This window comes from Acartia tonsa, chromosome 6, assembly GCF_053477335.1.
Source record: "Acartia tonsa isolate MP-2025a chromosome 6, ASM5347733v1, whole genome shotgun sequence".
Classification (NCBI taxonomy): domain Eukaryota; kingdom Metazoa; phylum Arthropoda; class Copepoda; order Calanoida; family Acartiidae; genus Acartia; species Acartia tonsa.
In genome coordinates, this window is record NC_137265.1 from 34,481,758 (window position 1) to 34,491,433 (window position 9,676).

The 9,676-nt window shown below is 32.6% G+C and overlaps 1 long non-coding RNA gene across 1 annotated transcript; it reads left to right on the forward strand.

Annotated features, from left to right (window-relative positions):
* Positions 1-338: 338 nt before the first annotated feature.
* On the forward strand, positions 339-2,463 carry LOC145322478 (uncharacterized). Its single transcript, XR_013880717.1, has 3 exons — positions 339-418; positions 1,163-1,694; positions 2,078-2,463. It is a non-coding gene; the product is annotated as an uncharacterized LOC145322478 (long non-coding RNA).
* The last annotated feature ends 7,213 nt before the right edge of the window (positions 2,464-9,676 follow it).

The window sequence follows — 9,676 nt, forward strand, 5'->3', positions numbered from 1 at the left end:
AATAACATTCAAAAATATGCATATTTTGTTTCATAGGTTGACTTCTAACTCTTCAAAACAAATTTTTTTTTCATTCTTCAAAAAAAAAAAAAAATTTTTAATTTTTACCTGTACAGAGAGGACCTGGAGGCCTGGAGCTCCGGAACCTGGAGGCCTATCCAAAAAATCTTAAAACTTGGGAAAATTCATCATATAAGAATGATTTTATCCCTAATAACCTATACTCTCAGTCCAAAGATAAAGCCTATACTCCCTGTTTACGCAAATGTGTCAAAACTTCCCCCCCCTTAATTTGTCAAAAGTTTAATCCACGTAGACTTGTACATACAAAATTTTTCAGATTGCATAATGAAAACGACGACATTTAGAACGTCTCTTATGAGCTAAAGAATGTACTTTAGTTAAGATGGCGACGGAGGTGGATACTTAAAACATTGTCGACGTCTTGAAGTCTTGCAGTCTTCAAGTATTTTGGCAAAAAGTAATTCTTAAAAACTTTTTCTTGAAGAGCTACTCTTTGAAGACAAGTCTTCAAGTAGGTAGTTGAAGACGTCTTCGAAGTGTTCTCAATTTACATCGAACAGTGTGTGTATGTTAGTCTGCAAAATAGGCACTTTCCTTTAGTGGGGGGGAATATATTCCTATAGGGTGACAAACAAGTATTTTCACAATTTTTTTAAATTTTTTTATTTAAATATTTATTTAATATTTCCACGGATAGTAAAATTAAATATCATAAGTTTATTATCAATTTCTATTTTCCGAGGGCCCGAAGCTTTATTTTATTATTCGGTGAGAATTGTTTATTATACAATACAAAATCCTATTATAAATGGTTTTATGCTATTTTCTACCCTTTGAATATATAGTTCCTAAATGCTAGGTGCGAAATCGCTTGTGATTTTCAGTTTGAAAAAATGTAAATAAAACTTGAGAAAAAAAGTTGTTAACTCTTATTAATGACATAATATTAGGAGGGAAAGCGAGAGGATTTTTTAACGCAAAATTACGCAAAGCTACACAAAACTTGACGTCTCTTCAAAAGTGTCTTGAAGTGTTTTTAAGAAGAGGAAAAAATTTAACCTCGAGTCTCGGAAGACTGAGTCGTCGAACGTGTCTTCAAGTGTTTTTAATGTTTTTAAGTATCCACCTCTGATTACAGCTACCTCCCTTCCCACAATATCACTGTGGAGTTCCGGACAAAATTTCCACTGCAAATCACAATTTTTTGCACTTTTTTCAACATTGCCATTTTTTGTATCAAAATAGCATGCAATCAAGAAAATTGGATTTATAATGAAAGCCAAGAACTTATTTCAAAGTTAAAATGTTTTTTTTTCTGGTAGGAGATTCATTTGGCTGTTTATGTACCTAAAATTCCCCTCTTATATTTTCTCCTTGATTATTATTGTTAAGACAAGATTGTAGGTATATTTCTTTCTGAATATTATTGAAGTAAATCCTAATTTTATTTTTATTATTTAATACTCAATGCATTTTTAAATGAAAACATGTTATTTTTACATTTGGAAAGTATGTATAAATTCAATATTCACTACTCTATGGTCATAACTTGTAATATAGTTTTATTGCACAATTCTAGAATATTCAAGCTATACATGTTTTTAAACTTTATTTATGTTGGGTTTCTGACAACTTGACTGTCCTCATTTTGACTAGAGCTATTTTAGCAGGTACTGGTTAGACCCACACACACGCACAGACACACACACACACTGATGCACACCAGAGCTTGCCTGAGCTGTTCTAGTTAATAAGTAGTGTGTGTGTGTGTGTGCTTCGTGCACCTACTAAAATTCGTGTCCGTATGTAAAAATTGCGCTTTAGGTGTTTTCTCCATAATTTTCATATTTTTTCTCAATTTTCGCGCATTTTTTGCATTTCAAAATATATGATGATATTACTGCTAGAAACTTATATATACAGTTTTGCATAATTTTAGTGAAAAAAGTGTTTTAAAGGCTGGAAAAAACCTATCTGCCTATGTGTTCTGTACTTCGGGCTTAATTAGGTCAATGCCCCCCTTAGGTGTGTGTGTGTGTGTGTGTGTTTTTAGCTCATGGATTTAAATTTTATATATAAAAACCTACAAGTAATTAATAAATATATGTTTATCATGTATAGTTATGTAATATTTTGTGATAAAAAATAAGGTTTTTTGTAATATTAGTGAAAACTAGATTATGTGAAGTAAAAAATTAAATATATGCGGTGACTAATATTCCATGGGTAGGTAGGTAATTGTAGATATTTCTATTTTTATGATTCATAAATGATGAAATCAATTCATTTTAACTAAAATTTGTCGTTTTTATATATTCTTTTATCATTGAAAATGTATATTACATGGTAAGATTATATTTTTATGACTTAATTATGAAATTCTGTCTAAAGTTCAAATATTTCCTTCAATTTTGGTTAGGAGCATCGCTAAGAACTAAGGTATACCTATCTTATTTTACATAAAATATAGCTAGTTAGCTTATAGGAATACTGGTTTGTCTCAAATTAATAGAATTCCAGCTTATTTTATTATAACTTATAAGAAATATCGAAGGGTCTAGGTTTCCTTTATTTTCAAAATAAAGTTTCTATACCTAATCTTAATCTACATGCAGTAGTTTTCAGCTCCTCGGTTGCGCTAAGTAGCCCCTCTTCTCCTTTTTAGGGGCGGCCCCTTTTTATATAGAGTAGCCCTTGATAAGGAGGACAGAAGTTGGGTTTCACTTGGGTTTCCTCGATAAGGAGGACAAAAGTTGGGTTTCACTTGGGTTTCCTTGATAAGGAGGACAAAAGTTGGGTTTCACTTGGGTTTCCTTGATAAGGAGGACAAAAGTTGGGTTTCACTTGGGTTTCCTTGATAAGGAGGACAAAAGTTGGGTTTCACTTGGGTTTCCTTGATAAGGAGGACAAAAGTTGGGTTTCACTTGGGTTGCATGTATGATCTTAACCCATCTTTAGGGAGCTTTATCTATGGGTGTTAGGGCTTCCTTGGGATTAAACATAAACATATTTGGTAAAGAACTAGGTGTGAGTGAAATTAAGCATGAATATTAGCCTGTCCCGGATTTGAAAAATTTTGTTAAAATTTTTGCCCCCAGCCATGCACAGTGGTCTAAGGCCGGACATTTCGCCAAAAATCAACATTGGAATTCCTCAAAATTAATAATTTATTTTGAAAATATATACCCTATCTCATATAAAACCGAAGAGTTTTTGTCTTTTCAACTACTGGTTTAGGAATTATTAACTTTGAAACATGAAGGTTCAGGATTATTTTCACGTCATGAATTTTACCTTTTAAATTTTCACCATCTTTGGAAAAAATATTTTTTTTCTGTGTTGCATTGATACAATGAAGTTTCTTCACCTATTTATATTCATAATATTACATGATATATTAGGAAACTGGGGTTTTAGATTTATTTTTTACTTTTTTCATCAATTTTATAGTTGTTTTTAAAAATTTTTTATGTCATTTCCTAAATATTTTTGCAATAAATTTTTGCAATAATTTTAAGTTTTTTAAGTTTATGACCAAAAACCGGGCCCCGTAACATACCAAACCATATAGTATTCTTAATATACAGGTATAATGTTATAGTTTGATGTTTAGTTTAGGTTGTTACGGGGCCCGGTTTATTTCAAATTTTAACTTTAACTTGATAGGGTAAACTCTAAAATTGCAATAGATGAAAAAAAAATTTTTTTTATTCTTTGTTAATTTTAATCTTAAATAAATTTCAACTTATTTCTTCTCAATAACATAATAACATTAATGTTTAGATTTGTGTGTTTGTTATGTAAGATATCTAAAACAGATTTTCGAACAATAATTTGATTTTTGTTAAACTAGTAGGTATAATATCAATAAAAAATGTCTTGTTACATTTATCAATTCAAGGGCAATACAATGCCTATAGGTACTCTAAAAGTAACGTGCCTAACAAAGCTGCAGCCTTTTTTAACGTCTCTAGTATGATTACGTTTTACACAAAATAAAAACTAGCAAACGCATTACCCTTTATGCTATAGCCTCGGGTTCATGCTAGACTAATGGATATAGAATATACGTGGATACTATGACAGGGGAAAAATTGTTGTCAATTTAGCTTGCTAACATGTTTCTCGTTTATTAGCTAGTTCATTTATCGAGTAGGAGATGGGATGCCTTAAATGAGGTGGATTAGGGGGTCATGTTATTTTAGTCCGCTGAGAGTTTCCCTTGCTAACATGGATCTCGTTTATTTACCAGTTCATTTATCGAGTAGGAGATCATGATGGGATGGGGTAAAGGAGGGGGATGGGGGTATAGTTATTTTAGTCTGCTGTGAGTTTCCCTTTTTTTGAGAACATAAAAATCTGGTGTAACATTCAATTAATAGTATATCTAATGCTAGACTAAAACCATCTGGAAATTTTATTTTCGTCAAAGATATGGCATCTAAGGAACAAAGCCTCAGACTTTTCAGTCATCGAATTTAATCATTTTCCTTCCCATTTAAGTACAATTGAATGAGTAATCTAAAGGGATTAGGCAATGGATGATTAATAAATAATGATATCCATCCCTAATAATGATGAACAAAATTATCCCTTTTATTATTGGTAAAAAAATTTGGACACTTCTAGTTTGAAACCAACCAATCAATTTCAATAATAAGTTTTTGGGCCAACAAACAAGATAAAACTTTGGGTACCAGTGTAATTTACGGTCGTATGTCCCCTTCCTCGTTGCAATTGCATGCTGTATGAAACTTTCTTTTGGAGCCAAAAAGATTGTCTTCAAGTAACATATCCCTGTGTATTTATTTCGTGATAAGAAGCAACAACTTGGGTTACCACAAAAACAACATTTTTAGATAAATTCCTTTCCAATAAAATAATTTTTGCCAGTAACCTATCCTTGTTTTTTATTACTAGATTACATTAAGTATTATTAATTATCTAAGAGAAAATAACTTCGTAAAATAAGGGTTAAGAAACTTCAATTAGTTGTATCAAATGTATGTTGTACAAAGTTTGGTGATAGATCATTTACCTTTATATAATCATTTCTACAATAATAATTATTCATGCTTCAAGGTTTTTAAATGTTTTTTTGCTTTAAAACATCGAATTTAGGCTCTCTAGGACTTAAGAAAAAATTATAAAAATATGAAATTTTAGCTAAGTTTCAAAGTATGTTCTAGGCCAGTTGCCTTTTGTTTTTCTTTTCTAGATGCATATACGAGTTGTATTAGGTAATAATAAGGCGCACACTTTTTATTTTAAACGATTCTATCAACTACAAGCTGAGAAAATTGACTTTGAGTAGAGGTAGGTGAAATGTCCACCAAAAGGCCAAAATAGACCACTGTGCCATGATATAGTTGATTTATGAAAATATTGACCCATGCAAAATATTTTTTCTGTAATGCAAAAATTGTGATGGTACAAGCACTGCAAAGTTTTTAAAATTTGCAAAAAAAGACCTGTTTTTAAAGCTCTTGTACCATCTCAATCTTAAAGATTTTTACAAAATTTCAATTCTAGTGTGTCTATATAAACCTGAAATTTACCAAAAAAATGGGGGCAGTCTCAATTCTAACATATAATGGAAGAAGGTGTAGCAAGTAATTTTCCAAAGTAAGAATTGCCAGATTTCATACATAAATAATGGGGTTGGGCTGGAATCGATAGATACAGATATCCGGCTGATTCATAATTCTGGATATCAAGTATTTGGGGTTATATTGACACACTAGAATTGAAATTTCGTAAAAATCTTTAAAATTGAGATGGTACAAACTTTTTAAAATCTGCAAAAAGACCGTTTTTAAAGCTTTTGTTTCATCTCAATTTTAAAGATTTTTATGAAATTTCAATTCTAGTGCGTCAATATAAACCTAAATACTTGATATCCAGAATTATAGATCAGCCGGATATCTGTATCCATCCAATCCGGCCTAACCCTATTATTTGTGTATGAAATCTGGCAATTTTTACTTTGAAAGATTATTTGCTACACCTTTGTCCTTCATATGTTAGAATTGAGACTGCCCCCATTTTTTTTGGTAAATTTTAGGTTTATTTTGACACACTAAAATTGAAATTTTTTAAAAATCTTTTAAATTGAGATGGTACAAGAGCTTTAAAAACAGGTCTTTTTGCAAATTTTAAAAATTTTGCAGTGCTTGTACCATCGCAATTTTTGCATTACAGAAAAAATATTTTGCATATGTCATTATTTTGCATAAATCAACCATATTATGGCTGGGGGCAAAAATTTTAACAAAATTTTTCTAAAACGGGACAGGGTAATGAATATATCCAAAACTTAACTTCTTATAAAGGGGGGGGGGGGAAGTTTGTACAGTTATAGGAAATGAAAATTCAGTATCAAATTTTGGCTTGGCCGTTTGGGCTTGTTTTTATAGTTATCAACCTAATTCTTTTTGTAAACTCTCCTATATGATTGGATCTACCTGTAAAACTTTGAAAATTAAATTTTGGGACTTTCCCTCTAGGGGCTAGTGGTGCAAAAGACCCCCCCAAACACTAAAATTTTAAATTATGCGGTTATTTTTAAAGATATCGAGCTGATTTTTTAAATGAACATTTTATTGCATTAATGAGTTGATTAGCCATCCCATATTTCATTTTTGCACCTTAACTCTAGGGGCATGTAAGCTCAAAACTTATAAATTTTGTATTTGGGGGGGTTGTTTTACTCCACAAGCCCCTAGAAGTAAAGTGCAAAAATGAAATATGGGGTGGCTAATCAACTCATCTATGTAATAAAAGGTTCCATTTAAAAAATCAGCTTGATATCTTTAAAAATAAGCTTATAACTTAAAATTTTAGTGTTTTGGGGGGTCTTTTGCCCCACTAGCTCCTAGAGGGAAAGTCCCAAAATTCAATTGTCAAAGTTTTACAGGTAGATCCAATCATATAAGAGAGTTTACAAAAAGAATTAGGTTGATAACTATAAAAACAAGCCCAAACAGCCAGGGCAAAATTTGATACTGAATTTTCATTTCCTATAACTGTACAAACTTCCCCCCCCCCCTTATTCTCGAACTTGTTCTGTTGTAATTTAAATGTTGCAATTTTATCAACTTAAGACTAATAAATAATAAATTGGCTTTCTTTGCTAGACAGAGGTTATTGATTGTAATAAATGATTAAGGTATGGCTTTAATGCAAATATAAAGAAACTATTTGCAAAAAAGATTGAGGGGGAGGTAGGTTGTGCTAAAATTCCGTAAACGTGTGAGTTTTAAGGCATAAAAACAGTAGGTAATAGAACGATAATATTCATTAAATATTTTTCACTAATATTTTTGTCTATAGTTTTTTTCAATAAGAAACACACATAGGTATTTAGTAAATAATAACGTTCTACTACTGTTTAAAACACCTTTACGGAATTTTAGCACAACCTATCTCCTCCTTAATTGATTTTTAAATATATCAAAAAAATATCTCATTAAAACCTATTCATTATCATTTTTCCATAACAGAAGATAAGATTCTTTACTTTTAATTTTTGTTCAATCACAAATAACATGCCTAATACATTATCTTTATAAAAAAAACATTGAATACACGTAATCAATAAAGGGGGGGGGGAAAATGTGGTGACTCGTGCCACGACATACCAGCAATTTTATTTTGGGTGCCACTCCCTTAGTTTTAGAGATAATTGGGTGAAATCTTTTGGGCTGGGTCACTAATTACCCCAACTAGAGGTATCTTTAAAAAAAAACGGCGGCGGGTCCGCCGCTCCCGCCGTTCGCCGCCATTTTCCGCCGCCGCCAAAAAAAATTTTTTTATTGCATTTCTCGCCGAATTAGGCAATTTGGAATCATTTGAGACCATGTTATTTTTTTCAAAAATTTTTCACCTTATAACCAACCCTGCGGGGGGACAGTCATTTTTTTCAAATTCTCGATTATCAAGGTATATCTTAAATTCAGTGCCTCTCCTAAGCTTTTAAAGATATTGAGACAAAACCTTTTGAGGTAGATCAGTAAAAAATATTTGAATAAAAAATGGCGGCGGTACCGCCGCTCCCGCCGTCCACCGCCATTTTCCGCCGCCGCCGCCAAAAAAATTTTTATTGCATTTCTCGCCGAATTAGGCAATTTGGAATCATTTGAGACCATGTTATTTTTTTCAAAAATTTTTCCCCTTATAACCAACCCTGCGGGGGACTTCGTCATTTTTTTCAAATTCTCGATTATCAAGGTATATCTTAAATTCAGTGCCTCTCCTAAGCTTTTAAAGATATTGAGACAAAACCTTTTGAGGTAGATCAGTAAAAAATATTTGAATAAAAAATGGCGGCGGTACCGCCGCTCCCGCCGTCCACCGCCATTTTCCGCCGCCGCCGCCAAAAATTTTTTTTTTGCATTTCTCGCCGAATTAGGCAATTTGGAATCATTTGAGACAATGTTATTTTTTTCAAAAAATTTTCCCCTTAAAACCAACCCTGCGGGGGGACTTAAGTCATTTTTTTCAAATTCTCGTTTATTAAGGTATATCTTAAATTCAGTGCTTCTCCTGTGCTTTTAAAGATATTGAAACAAAATCTTTTGAGGTAGATCAGCAAAAAAATATTTGAATAAAAAATGGCGGCGGTACCACCGCTCCCGCCATCCACCGCCATTTTCCGCCGCCCACAGGACGGCTTGTAAGGGGAAAATTTTTTTTTAAAAATAATATGGTCTCAAATGATTCCAAATTGCCTAATTCGGCGAGAAATGCAATAAAAAATTTTTGGCGGAAAATGGCGGTGGACGGCGGGAGCGGCGGTACCGCCGCCATTTTTTATTCAAATATATTTTACTGACCTACCTCAAAAGATTTTGTTTCAATATCTTTAAAAGCTTAGTAGAGGCACTGAATTTAAGATTTACCTTGATAATCGAGAATTTGAAAAAAATGACTAAGTCCCCCCGCAGGGTTGGTTATAAGGGGAAAAATTTTTGAAAAAAATAACATGGTCTCAAATGATTCCAAATTGCCTAATTCGGCGAGAAATGCAATAAAAATTTTTTTGGCGGCGGCGGCGGAAAATGGCGGCGAACGGCGGGAGCGGTACCGCCGCCATTTTTTATTCAAATATTTTTTACTGATCTACCTCAAAAGGTTTTGTCTCAATATCTTTAAAAGCTTAGGAGAGGCACTGAATTTAAGATATACCTTGATAATCGAGAATTTGAAAAAAATGACTAAGTCCCCCCGCAGGGTTGGTTATAAGGGGAAAAATTTTTGAAAAAAATAACATGGTCTCAAATGATTCCAAATTGCCTAATTCGGCGAGAAATGCAATAAAAAATTTTTTTTTGGCGGCGGCGGAAAATGGCGGCGAACGGCGGGAGCGGCGGACCCACCGCCGTTTTTTTTTAAAGATACCTCTAGTTGGGGTAATTAGTGACCCAGCCCAAAAGATTTCACCCAATTATCTCTAAAACTAAGGGAGTAGCACCCAAAATAAAATTGCTGGTATGTCGTGGCACGAGTCACCACATTTTCCCCCCCCCCTTTGAAAAAAACTTTATTTTAAGAAAATATTTTAATCCTATCTTTATTAGGTACTAATGAATAATAATCAATATTTACAAATGTATCGTTTATGATAAAAAGACTATGAAGATAATGACATATT